We start from the raw sequence: 15,295 nt of genomic DNA, 5'->3' as shown, positions 1-15,295 counted from the left end.
CAGATAACTTTACAGCAGGGTGACTATAATTAACAATGAAGCATTATATGTGTCAAAGTAGAAGTAAGACAAAATTTGTATGTATTCATTGTAAGGAAGTGATCAAAGTTTAAGGTGATTGATATGCTGATAACCCTAAGTTAATCATTACCCATTAATCATGCATACATGAATCACAATATCACAATGTAAGTTATAAATATGGCAAATATCTTTTCAATAAACTAAAAAGAAATAGAGAAAGGACTTTCATAGAAACTGAAAGCATAAAAGAAATATAGCCTCCACCAAAGGATGTGTTGTTGGAGTTTTTGTTTTTCTCCATCATCCAGCCTCCCTCTATGTCTCTACTGGCCAGAGCAAGAGATAAGGAAGCTGGGAGTATGTTGCAGAGGTCTTCTCCTTGCAATTGAGATTACAGTAGAGGAAGGGGGAAAAATAATTAAAGCAATTCTGAAAATGACCAGAAATACATCATCTGTTGTTATTTGAATCAGGACCTTTCTGATTGCTATTTCCTATTGTGGATTTCTTTATCCAACCTTATTATTGCTTCTCCAATAAAACCAGAAAAACACATATTCCCTCTGTTATAGAATTCTCTTGTTCTATCTTTAACACTGAAGTAAAATATTTGCTGAATGCGCCTTTTTCTACTGGCAGAATGTTTGCTGTTTCTAAATACCAGTTTGAGGTTTGTAAATTCCAGTATAACCAACCAGCATGTATGTTGAGCTTTATCCCAAAATAACTACACTTAAGTCTGAGACAAGTAAATGTAACTATATAGACCTCTATCTCATAACTCCTGCAGTACCTGTTATCTCATAATTTCGTCTAGCCACAGAAAAAATTTTTCCCAAATGCAAAATTTTTGGCTTTATAATCTTCCTCTATTCTAAGACAATTAGGATTTAAACTTTCATAGTCCCCCATCCATGTATTCCTTATTTTATATTTTAGGAACACGTCCAATTCACAACTGGAAAAGTGATATATTGTAAATGTATCCCCCAAAAGTTATATGTTCAAATACTCATCAATATGATATGGGTTGAGAATTCCAAAAAAAGTTGAAATCCAAAATCCAAAATTCTTAATGTTTTGAGTATTGACATGATGCAATAAGTGGAAAATTTCACCCTTAACCTCACGTAACAGATGGCAGTCAAATGCAGACACATTAAAAACATTGTATAAAATTATCTCCACCTATATGTGAAACATTGCTTTCTGGCATATATAAAATAGAAAGATTCTGTGTTTAGATTTATGGCCTATTATCAAGATTTCTCATGATGTATATGCAAATACTCCAAAATAATTAAAAAAAAATCTAGTCTAAAACACATTCGTTCTCAAGCATCACCAATAAGGGACATTCGATTTATGATATTAAAAGGTGGATAGTTTAGGAAATTATTAAGTAATGAGAGGTGGGAGCTCACATGGACATAGAGTGAGTTTGTCCCCTTTTCTGTCCTCCATGTGCTGACACAGGGTTTTTATCCTCTGGAGGACGCTCTAACAAGGTTCCTTTCTGTAACAGAGAGAAGCCCTTATAGACACTAAACCTGTCAACACCCTAATCATGGACTTTCTAGTCATCAGAACCAGGATAAACTACATTTCTGTTCTTTATAAGTTACCCAGTCTCAGTATTTTGTTAGCAGCACAGATGGCCTAAGAGAGAAAATGATTTAGTGCACTGAGAAGCAGATAGAGTCAAAAGCCAGAACTTTAGGCACAAATGTGACTCCACATCATCACCAAGTTATTCAACCTCACTGTGCCAGGGTTCCCATACCCATAAATAGAATGAATAATAATATCTATATTAAAAGTCTGTGGTGAGGCTTAATAGAATCAAGATAGGTAAAATACTTTCAAAGGCACTTATGTGTAGTATTATTATATTACCATTATTTTATTTTGTATTAAATACTAAATAAAATTTGTCTTGTATAAAGACTGATAATCAAACTAATGAAGGTGAAACATGGACTAAATAGTCCATTTACCTCTAAAGTCCAGTGGCATGAATAGCATACCACAGCCCTAAGTCCAACTAAAGACAGAAGATTCCAGAAGAGTCCATCTGAATATCTGTTCTCTTTTATAAGGAAAAAGTGTGAGGTTTTGTGTTATAACATAAAGTTTCAATTAAAGAGCCAAACAGAATAAGTTTCTAAATAGGAGTAAAAGCCAAAAGCAGGTTTTATATCTAACAGTGAGAAAGATTTACAAAGAACTGTGTTCTTTGAGCACTTGCTAGGTACTGAAATAGTTAATTTATATGTTAATTCCACTTTCTGATTCACCTCTCTCTTCAAATAAGGCCACTTGAATCATTGCAGATTCACCCTATCTTTGGCGCTGAGGTCTTTGGTAACCTTATGGTCCAGGCTCTAGACTTAGGCAGTGTGCCAGCATCATTATTGCTGTGGGTCATTCTCAAAATGTGGTCTTACCTAGAGACTAGATATTTTCATTTGTTTGATTATGTGAGTTATGTATTGAAAAGTTAAAAAATATCCCAGCTCCTTTAGGGTTCTGTATCTGTCTTTATCTTTATCCCTTTCAAACATTAAATTCTTATCTATGACCCAAGACAAACGCCTAAAATTTTCTATCTTCTAATAGACAACAATTACATGAATTTAAGAACAATATTCACTTCCAATGTCTCCTATTTCCTTATTTCATAAATCTATCATCAAATTACCCAAATTCAGTCCCAGTAATTTTGTTTCATTAGCGAATTCTATCATACAGAAGTATAGCATGAATAATCAGAAAATGATGTGTATATATTGGAATTTGAAAGATTTTTTCAAATGTATTTTTTTAATTAAATTATGTGCCAGCATGGTTAACTAGTGAGAAGTAAGTTAAGAAAAAGTGGAAAACTAGAATTTAAAAAAATCTTTAAAAAACTTATGAAGAATATCCAGAAATATATTCAACTTATCATCTGCATTTACTATTTTTAAAACTATATCGAGATAAAAAAACTGATTTAAAAATATTAAAATACTTATTTTCATTATTTATAAAATTGTAGCTCTACTTAGCAGCAGAAAAGATAATTACCTAAGAATTTCCCTAACCTTGGAACCTATGTTACAATGTTTGTCTTTTGTTTTCACAATTCTGAACATATTTTATTTTGTTGCTTAATTTTCAAAACATTAGGAAAAAGTCTGATTTTAATTCTGTTTGTTTTGCACCTTTGTGATTAATTTTGGAAGAATAAAAATGAGAGCCACTGAAAATGAATATAGAAAACTTATTTCTGTTCTTTTATAACTAAAAATGGACCTAATTCAGGATCCTGTAAAATAGGAGAGCTGCCAGAAGAAATACTGAAAATTACTGCCATGAGAATAACATCCATGACTTGATACATTCAGTAGAGAGGAATTTGTGACAAAGTATGTTAGGGGCATTAATATCATTTTTCTTGTCAGAATAAACGCTGCATAGTATTCTTTGCCTTTGTCAATATTTTTTAATTTAGTTCTTACAGTGTAAGAACTATATTTTGTTGCCTTATAGTTCAGAAAAATTCAAAAAGACATTCAAACATTAACACTCACATGGAACCACATTCAGGACCAAAATGCTGTTTTATAATTTCCTATATTCTTTGAGGAAACTGGAAACCAAAAACTTTTCCAATATCTTTTGGAACAATGTTAACATTGTTATGATTTTTAAAATTCAGAATGAGAAGATAGTCTATATAATAGAAATGGTTATTTTGTTAGTACCTCAAGAACTGTTAAAAAACAAATATATGAAATCAGCATTCAGTAAATTAGTCATGACATTTCAAAATAAATCAAATGGTCCATCCTAATACCCTTTGGTGACAGATTTGTATACAAATTCTCCATTTTTTTCACTTTGCTTATATTTACAAAGCCATAAAATTTTAGCATGAAATGAAATCAACTATTAATACAAGTTCTTCCACATCCTATCAGTGGTGTATTCTCTCCTATAGACTACTGTCTTCACAAATTAATTAAGCACCTTTCATTCCAAAAGTTAAAGCAGATTTTTGCCTGTGGTCATTTTCTCCTCCTCTTCCTCCTCCTCCTACTCTACATCTTTCTCTTTTTTCTTCTCTTTCTTGCACGCCTCGTCCATCTCATCCTTCTTTCTTGACCTTTAAAATTTGTAAAATTAAGTACATTTTACCATATACCTTACAGTATATTAATACATAAAATTAGTTTCCCAATGTGCACTAATAGATAAAGGATGAAGTAATCCTCCCTTATCTATTGGGAAGACCCATAGTGGATGCCTAAATCTATGGATAATATCAAACTCTATAGACACTATTTTTTTTTGCCATATGCATATATACAACAAGATGAAGTCACACAAATAAGGACATTGTGAAGTAGCAGAAGACTACTAAGTATGTGTTACTTGTAGACAAATAATATGAAACAATAGTCAATATGATTTCTAAATGGTTAAGGTGACCAACTGGAGGGTACTGTGTACAGCACACATTATGCTGGACAAATGTGTAATTCATACCCCAGGCAAAATAAAGGAGAACAGTATGAAATTTTATAATGATAATCAAAATTTCATACAATTTAAAACTTATAAACTATTTACTTTGCTATTTTCTACTTAAGAATTTCAGACTATAATTGACCACAGGTAACTGAAACTGCTGAAGCAAAGTCACAAATAAGAGGGGATTTACATACATGTTGAAAAAAAATGTATGCACACGCAATAAAGGTTTCGTAGTCTAAATAATCAAGGAATAAAGGACCTCTGTTTCTTTTTATATGTTATAAATATTTGTTTATTGCATAGCTCTTAGTATGTTGATAGGAAAGAGAAGATAGCAATTGTCCTCTGTTTTTACATAAAAGTAGAGCATAAAATGGATCCACACTCTAGAGACTCAAAGTAAGAAACAAACATCAACAACAATACACTGGCTGACATTAATTATATGATTTGGAAGTCATCATATGAATATTTAAACAAGGTTTAAAGTTGAACATAGCTTTGAAGGGAAATAAAACCCCTTTAATCTTGTGTAAATAAAACACTTAACTGTGGATTTAAAACTTTATTGACCTTTCCTTTTTCCCTTTCATACTCAAAAGCTTTTCTACATAAAGATATAATGGTCTGTTTAGAAACAGTCTGTGGCAACTTGGAAGCAGTAATAATGAAATAGAATTTATGAGTGATAAATATTTTTTCTCAATTTTAGAAAAGTAACTAATGTCAGATGAGAGATCCAACCTCACCTCTACACTTTCCTCTATTTTTTTTTTTCAGTTTTTAACGTTACTGTTGTCTCTAAATCTTCTATCATTTGAGGAAAAGATCACTTCTGCATTTCACTTGATTGTCAGCTCACAATAACCATTTGGATAATTAATATGATCATAGTTGTGCTACTCTGACCATCAAATAATTCTTTTCTATTTTATCATTTCCAGTGAAGGTATAAAGTTGGCAACCGTGAAAAGTACACATGTTGTGCTGATTGAATTAAGTAAGAATTGGAATTCATTTCTATGATGAGGTTGAAAAATGTTAGATGCATATTAAACTGAATGAGTCTGGGAAATAATCCAATTATTAACATTTCTTGGCACAGCAATTGAAAACCAGTGTTAAAAATATAATTTATTGCAACAAGAGACACTCCGAAGTTATATTTCTACCATCACAGAAATGTTGTGATCCTTAACAAGTTGTTTATAAAGAACAAGATTTTACTGAAACACACACATACACACACACACACACACACACACACACACACTCATGCACAAATTCACCTATGAAATTCAGAAATTTGGAAGAAAACAGTACCAGCCTTAATCTATTGGATGAATAAATTTATTTAGCTATTTGTTAATAATTTATAATGATAATATGCAATATTTTTTGCATTTTTCTTCAAGACTTCATATTTTTCAAATACTAAACCATATGATTTCATCTGATCCTAGTTTTCTTTTCTTTTTCTGTATGCATTTTAGACACAATCAGTGTTTATTTGGACTTCTTCCATAAACTCTGAGGCAAATTTTGGGCAGATCTTCATTATCCTTAAATCTCTCACAGAAAATGTAATTAAATTAAAATTTTAAAACCTGATTAATTCCATGTTTCCCTATAGAATGTTTTCTATTTGCTTTCTCTTCACTTGCCTATAGCACAAAGCTAATTAAATACTCACAGATGACTTAAAATCTAACAAAATAGTTACAGACTGAAGTCTATTCTACCACAACAAACGAACCAACTAACAAAACTGCTTTGTGTCCTGCATCCCACATTAGTTCTCCCTGGCCACTTGTTCACAACTGAAATTTGGAAATTAAAGTTGACACTTTCTCCCTGAGTCCTTTCCGTAGAAATCAACTACCAAATTGCATATATTGTCCCTTGTATAATTCTGAAAGGAATTATTATTTCCATCCTTACTGCTAAAGTTTAGGAGAGTCACCTCTTGCTCTCTAATTAGTTTCCCTACCTCCAAACTTGCCTCTTTTCCTTTACCTAAGTTACCTATTTTCAGCCAGTCATGGTGGTGCATGCCTGTAATCCCAGCAGCTCAAGAGGCTGAGACAGGAGGAGCGCAAGTTCAAAGGGAGCTCAACAAAAGCAAGGTGCTAAGCAACTCAATGAGACCCTGTCTCTAAATAAAATAAAAAATAGAGCTGAGGATGTGGCTCAGTGATCGAATGTCCCTGAATTAAATCTCTGTACCAAAATAACAACAATAATACCAAAATATTTTCAACTCAACAATGAAAGGAACTTGAAAATAAGCTTTAAAGTTTATATGTGATTTCTATATATCTGTCCATTGCCCTTGGGATAAAGTCTCAAATTCCCAACAACTCTTAATAATTCCTTAATTTTGATCTCTCTGATTACTGCCAGGTCTCATTCCTAGTGCATGTTTTAGATACATTGAAATGCCTCCTTATCCCTGCATCTTCACCAGGACTTTATGAATAGAATATCATCCCAAAATATAGACCATTATTTTCTCTTAAAAACTAGAAGAAAAGATAAGAAAATAAAAATAACCTAGGCAACAATGTAATGTAGTATGAAGAGGCAACATTGGTGTTTCTAAGCCTTCTGTGTTGCAATGAACAAAACACATTATCAAATAGAAGAACAAGGTGAAAAAACAATCTATCATCCAGCTTCTCTGAAGATCAGTAGAATATTTTTGCTCTACTTTTTATAATGAAATCTGGAAATATCTTGATAATCTAGAAGATGAGATTTCCCACGTATATAATAGTATTTTAAGATCAAATGTATTTGATAAGTTAATTGATCCATTGTTGGTTGTACTAACTCAGTTATAAAGTATTTCAAATTTGAATGGTGTGCTATGACAAAAGTTTGACTAGATTCAATGATTATGCATCTTCACTCATTAAACACATAAAATAACATTTCTAAACATTTTAGTTTCATAAAACAAATGTCAAAAATTCTGCTAATAATATGAAAATTAAGAAAGGATGTTATGTTTCCTGATGTTAATTTTAGGCATTTTTAAAATATTTTAAGTTATATCTCACATACACATACATGATACATGAATATTATGATTTGTTTTTCATGAGGTTTTATTTATATATTGAAATCATGATCAAATAATCTGTAGAAATGCTATGGCAGCCAGTTCACATTCAATCATATATATGATTTATCAGTCAGAATTTAGTCATCAAAACATAGTCAACAAAAGAATTTGGGGAACAAGTTTTTGCTGTAGAAATAAGATCTTGCACAAATGTGGCAAAGTTAAGAAAAGAAAGTTCTCAAAAGTTAGGAGTAGAAACCTCAGAGAAAGTCATTAAGCACAAAAGCCTAAACCAATAGTGCTAATGGTCATTTTATAGCCCTCCTGAAAGCTCAGGAGTTATGGATTCTGGTAGCCTAGTACATTCACAGAGAGGATTCAGAGGAGGTCTGAAAAAGCAGACACCTCCAAAGAAATTAGTCAAACACTGGAGAATTAGCTTGAGTTGATTTCAGATGAGCAGGCCTATCGTTGAAGACAAGCTAAAAGCTCAAGCCCCCTAAAAACACCTGTTATATACGTTACCCTCTCTTTTCACTATGACCATCTAAGAGTAATGACTGCTACTTACCTATTACTTATTCTATTTCAACGTTTTCTAGTTTGATCATTTCTAATCCAGAGCCACACAGAAGATTTAGGAAAGAGTTTCCAGACCTAGTCTAATTGCCATAAGAAATTTAGAATAATGAACAAGCCACCCTAAATCAGCCTCCTCAAAAAAAAAGTGAATGGAAAAATGAAGACATAGTTTTCATTCTTCATAGAACAAATTTAGCTTAAACATGAAAAAAAATAGTTATGGATCATAAGAATTTACATAGGTTCATTCCAAATGCCAATACCTCTTGAATAAACTGCAGAAAACTAATTGATTACTATTTTATTCATTTATTAAATCCATCATTATTCCTTTCTTTTAAGAAATATTTAATTAAGTACTCATATACCAAACATGTACAGTAGATACAAGGAACACAAAAGCAAAGTTTCTTACACATATAAGTTACATTCTAGTGAGGAAAGAAAAATAATAAACAATAATGTCAGAAAATTATAGCCACACAGAAAAAAAAGAAAACAGGGTAAAGTATGAACATGAGAGATGCTAATGTATCACCTATAACAAAGTAATGAAAGAAAGATTCTCAGACATGAAAATCAAAGAGAGTCAAAGAACCAGAGAGTCAAAGAAAAATGAGCATAGATTTTGTAGATACCTGGAAAATTAAGTAGCAAGAGATAAAGCAACTAAGGCAGGAACAGATTTAATTGGTTTTTAAAAATAAAAAAGAACGCTAGTGGGGCAGATTGCTATAAGAAAGAGGAAGACAGGAATGCGATAAAGACTGAGAGCAGTATCAGAAACAGATGACACAGGCTTTGGAGGTCACAGTATAGACTGTGGAACACTTTAAACAGGCCTGGTATTGTCAAGGTTTTTTACTTTTTAAAGGTTAGTTCTGCTGCTTTATGTAGAATAGAAAGAGACACAACAAGTGTAGCGTAAAGACTAGACTAGAATTGCTGTGGTCTTATTTAGAAGAATCTAAGAAAAGGTCTATTTTAGTCTCAGGAATTCCTATTTATCAGACTTGAATGGATCAAAATACTTCTCATAAAAGCCTGGAATCAAGCATTCAAAATTTAAAATTATTTTTTAAAGACTCAAAAGGCAGATTTGGACATAAATACCTAAAGGTCTATATAAGTGTTTAAGTCTCAATAACCTATGGAATGACATTTTATTTTTATTCAAATCAAGAACTGAATGAAAGGATTAAAAATAATATTAAAATGGAATTTGGCTAAGGTTTCAGTGAATCTATTACTCATCAATTGTAGCTTAATTAATATTTCTTATATTTAATTAGAATTTTCACTATGTGACCAGTTCCTAGACCACATGAAACAATATTCAATATCCCACTGATGCCAGTTACCCAATCTAAAATCCATTTTCCATCCTGAAGTATTTTGAAATATGGTGTAAACAATGAAAATGTAAGCAGCTGAAGTTATTGTCAATTTAATTTTAATTATAAGAGACTGAATTGTATAAAGTTATCATCAATTCTAACCACTATATTATTTTAATTTAATTTGTACAGTTTTATGGTTTGCTGATATGGTTAATTGCACAGAAGTTGGCCAGTATCATAAATTAAACAGCTGTGCTTTTTGTTTGAGATCAGTATGTTAATAAAATTATGAGTTTCTAGAATAACTTGTCAGAATGTAGTAATTTAAACTATTTTTCAGTGTACATGATAATTTGAAAATTTATTACTTTGAACTTTAAAAAGCAATATGTAGCAAGGTTCTCATGCTCAAAAGAAAGCAAACAATACCTATTATATTCAGAAAGTGTTTCTGATAAGATGAATTGAGAGCAGTTCATTTAGAAAGTGTACACAGAATTCACTAACCACCTACCTCATTAAGGTTGAAATAAAAGCACAGCAATCCATCAAACTACAAATCCTATTATCATCTATCTATTTAAAAATTAAAATAGTGGCTATGAAATATAAGTAAAGTAAAAATTACAATAATGGGATAATATATCTAATCATTATAGCGTATTTTAAATTGTGTATTTTGTTAAGATTATAAAATATACTGTGTAGAATAAATTATCCACAAATTATACTGAACCAATTGTTAAATCTTTCCTTTGCATATGCCAATCCCCAAAATTCTAATTAAACTACCAAATATACACAATCACACCAGCTTTTGCAAACACTTATATACAAGACAAACAAAACAAAGCAGATACGATTGTTTAATATACACAACTTACCATTTTTAAAAAGATATAAATCAAAGTCAACTTAAGATTATAAATGTGAAAAAATATTAAACTCAGTTGTTTAAAACACATTAAACTGAGTTCATATTTCTGAAATAAAATAAGGTTAATCATATACACAAACATGCAACCCATGCTAACTTTGAAGAATTGTAATTTAATCTTCTGTTTTGAACTAAAAATAATAACAAAAAAATCTGTAGCCCTCAAGTAACCAAAAATGAAAGTAAAAGAGTTATGATCACGTGGGGAAAAAAGTCTACATCCAACACAGGTCACAGTAAAACTTAGTTGTCCTAATATACAATTACCCCATGAAATTAATAAGAACACCAAAATCCAGATAGAAAATGGACAAAGGAAAAGAAACCACAGGTATCAGAAATGGAAATGAAATTTAAAAAAAAAAACAAGAAAAAAAGAAAAAGAAAACAAAAACAAAAGGAAGTTCTTAAATATATAACAAACACTCATCATGAAGAACTCATCATGAAGTCATTTTATTTCCCACACTCTGCACACTGTCTCTCCTCTACCATGATAGTTTCTTAATTCTGCTTCCAATGTTCTGTGTTGGTGTATACTATAACCCTCCCCAATATGAAAATTAAATACAATCTGTTTTTAGCAAGGAAATGTACCCTATTGAACCAGTCAATTCACTCTGCCTTATAGTTTCAAGATGTGCCAAATGACATTATTGTAGAATGACACTTTTTTAACTTTCTTATGACATGGTCCTCTGGATCTCAGTATAACCTATGTTAACATACCTCTCTACTCAAATTGGAAGTTGAAAGAAGAGGCTTACACAATCCAAATGTCTGGGACAAACAAGAACTCCTGGGGGTAAATAAATTGTTTCCACCTTCTCCCCTCTGAGAGAAGCTGCCCAAAGAACATAACATTGAGACCTACTCCTTGGGAAACAGGGCCTGGGAGAATGAGCCCTGGTACATCTACTAAGATTGGGATAGTAGCTTCATTGTGAGTTTCAGTGTAGGAACACAGCCTCTCTATAGCTATGCTCATACATACTCCAATATAGCCATTTCCAATGGTATTTTCTGGACCTCTTAGTGTTGTTTATTAATTAGTTTAGGGTAAATTCCACTGTGCTACATTAGAAAACAAAACACATAGATGTGTCTCTCAAAAACAGCTAGATATTGTTTTAAAATATAACACATAGACTTATAATCAATGGTGCTGTTATTATTGCTCTTTGGTTCTAAATTCTTACCTTTGCTTATTTCTCATATGCATTACAATGAAGATGTTTATAAGAAATGTTTTATCTGTTCAATTTTAATTGTCTTCAACCAGTATGTTATATCTCTCATGGGCATAAAAATTTTCACCCACTCTTATCCTAACCATCTATGATTTCTTAGTGTATTTTTTTTATTTGTCAAAACAGACTATTAGAGTTAACTAAGTTAAATCAAATTTAAGTTAATACAGATATTTTTAACATGTGAATATATTTATATGCAAAGCACATCATAGTCAAATCAAATAGAGAAGCTAATTTAAGGAGTTTTAGAGAAAGAGAATGACATCAAGTGCAATTTAACATAATTGAGGCTGCTTCTAAATCACTTTTATTTCAAAGGTAGATTTAATATTCTAAGGATAGCTGGGTTTTTTTGTCTTAAATTCAGAGCACTTTGAATCTTTTTTTTTCTTTTTTCTTTTTATCTTATTATTTTAATCCACTAGGTAGATAAATTTCTGCCAAGCAAAATTTTATTATCTCCTGCTTTGATTAAGGATCATTATAATTTATACCATTTTTTAGCTCCTTTGAAAGGGCTTCAATCTCTGTTGGTTTAATAAATATGCTAATATATTACATGGCAAGAAAACTATAAGTAAAAAGATTAAGATGTGTTTCACTGTGGGGAAGAAAGCAAGTTACTCTTTAAAAAATATATTAGAAATTTCTAAAGGGAGAGGTAGCCTAGAATTTTTTAATGGTCCCTGAAGAGTTCAATAGCAGAAAATTTTAATATATTTAACACGTTGTTTCTTTCTTTCTTTTTTTCCCCTTTTTTGTACTAAGTGTCTAGAGTATGACAAATGGCAAATACATCCCTGCAGGTAAACCCAATATGATTACAACACCTTAAAAATAGACCATTAGAGTTGAGTTCTGTAACTATCCTGATGGTTATCAGTATAGAGTAACTTGAAGGGAGTTTTAAACATTCCTTTTAAGAATCAGTAAATTAACTTTTGTGGAATTAATATAAGGCAATTTTCTTAAGAATATATTATCTAAATAATATGTGTGGATGAAGGTGGGTGGAAGGTGGGCCTAAATAAATATGATTAGTGATAATATTAAAGGAACTGTATATTAATGTAAATTTTGGGATATTTGACGATCACTATATCATTTTAATAGCTATCAAAAATATCAGGGCTTTATATGGGCAGTTTCTTTTTGCAGAACTGAAGAATTTTTAAAAAATAACATGTAGTTCAACTTTTAAATCACTACTGAGTCAGACAACCAAAAGGCCTCATGACACACTTAACATTAATTTTCTATCACTAACCAACAAGCCGATTTAGCAACACAGATCCTGATGGTGTCCTTACTGAGATACAACATGAGCAGAATCAAAAATTGCTTTTGGTCTCCTTTGCAGAGGACTGATTGATTTAAGACAGATTTATAGCCAACAATGTGAAAGGCACTACTATAATGCTGTGCTACAGAAACTAAAGATACGAATACGTTCTTTGCCTACAAGATTTTATATTCTATTGTAGGAAAAGATAAAATTAACAGAAAACTTACATATTTATAATGGAAAGAAAAGAAAAATGATGCTAGTCTAGAGGAAACTAGAGAATGGTAGGTAATATTTTGACAATAATGAGTAGGGAATGCCCTATACTTCACTACATAAAACAGAAACCAAGTTGGAGTTAGATAAACAAGAAACTTATTGGGGGAAATACCTGCAAAGGATGAAGAAAATTTTTGTTTTAGAACTTGGAATTTTTCATTTCAAGCCCTCCTTGATTTTAAGGTTTGAGTTGAGAAGTCAGAATAAGTCTTAATGGCTCACCTCTGTATGTGATCTCACGTTTTTTTTCCTCTCACAGCTTTTAATTATTTCCTTATTTTTTATGTTAGGCATTTTGGAGAGGTTATTCTTATCTTATCCAAGTGAGGTCTATTTCATTTATGATATGGGGATTTTTTTCTGTTACTATTTCTGTTACTATTTCATGGGAAAAAAATGTTTCTAATACCTTTAGTCTATATCTCAATGTTCTCATTTATCCCAAACTCATCTTGTAACTATCTCAGTGTTCTTGTATACCTGATAATGTTTTCTTTATTTTTTTCCCTTTTTTGAATACTGAGTACTCAAGTTAATACACCCATTCTATTTTCTATATAATAAAATCTGTTGGTGATGATTCATTGTGGCTTTTATTGTCTGATTGTAGAAATTTATAATTCATTTTCAGGAGTTCTAGTTGGTTTCTTTAAATATCTCTACTTCTTCAATGAAATGCTCTTTAGCTTCCTGTATTTTCTCTCTTAATTTATTCCTTAGATCTTCTTTTAGTTTGTTGAACATTTTATAGCCATATTTGCAAAATCTTTCTCTAGAACTATCTACTTCTATATTTGTGGGATCCTCTGTTGGTATGGTGAATTTTGTGGAGAGAATTGTTTGCCTATTTCCTCAATACTCAGAGGGCTTGGACTTATGCAACAATTAAGAAAGATTTCCCTTCCTATTTATATGTGTGTTCTTTTGTGTATAGTTTTTTTTTTTTTTGTTCTGGAGCTGCTGTTTGTCATATATAAGTATATATATCGAGAAGTAGGGCCTGAGGTCCCTCTCTAGTTGTTTTCCCTAGGGCCTTATTGCTGGTTTGGGGTTTTTCTCTCCCCATACCATGTGTTGAAATAATGTTGAGGCTCAGGTGGGGCTAGAACATGTGTGGGTGAGATTTTTAGTTTATTGACTGAGTTGTATCACTTGGTAGCCAAATTTCTACTCCAAGAACTTAATGTGTCTCAATCACTCTCCAGCTCCTTTTAGAGGAAGGGAGGAACAAGGAATAGCACTAATGTTAGAAAGAGATACACAGTCTTAAGATAAATGTCTGGTGTCTATCTTGATATCTATAACACTAACTGCCACTTATATAGGAATGATAGAGTCAGCATTTAACATCAGTGCAACAATACAAAACCATGATCAGGCATTAGACAACAGGTGTCTACAATATCACCCACTGAATTAATAATCACAACAAAATGGCAGGTAGAAATTATATACACTATGTAATTCTACACTATTTCATTATTTAGTTAGTAGGATTACAGTTTTTTAAGTGAAGAGAAAATATGATAGAAGGCAAGAAAAAGTTTGAAATTTCTAAAAGTAAAACAGAGGAGAGTCAGGATATGTCAGGTGTAATGAAGGAAGAATAAAAAATTAATTTAAAGTAATAAAAATGAAGAAAGGAAGAGAGAGCAGAGAAAACTGGCTATTACAGGGGGAAGGGAGAAAAAAAGGAGTAATAATAGGGACAAAAACCAAGATACAAACAAACAAGCTATTATTAGATCAAATATAGCTCAAACCCACTTACATTTACAACCCGCCTAAGTCAAACCAAGGCTAAATATCAAACAGGTGCAGAAGAAAGCAACTAATGTGAATATTTTTTGAGAAGCACACATACTATGTAGCAAATCTTGAAAAATGGAAAAAGTAAAAAATAATAAAACACAATGTAGTGCAACTCTAGAAAAAATTTTAAATAGTGAAAAATTTTAAAAAGACGAGTAAACAAATGAGAATAGAGAGGGAAAGAAAATATTTATA

This window comes from Callospermophilus lateralis, chromosome 8, assembly GCF_048772815.1.
Source record: "Callospermophilus lateralis isolate mCalLat2 chromosome 8, mCalLat2.hap1, whole genome shotgun sequence".
NCBI lineage: Eukaryota > Metazoa > Chordata > Mammalia > Rodentia > Sciuridae > Callospermophilus > Callospermophilus lateralis.
The sequence above is the reverse complement of the archived record's forward strand: the minus strand, read 5'-3'. Positions refer to the sequence as shown.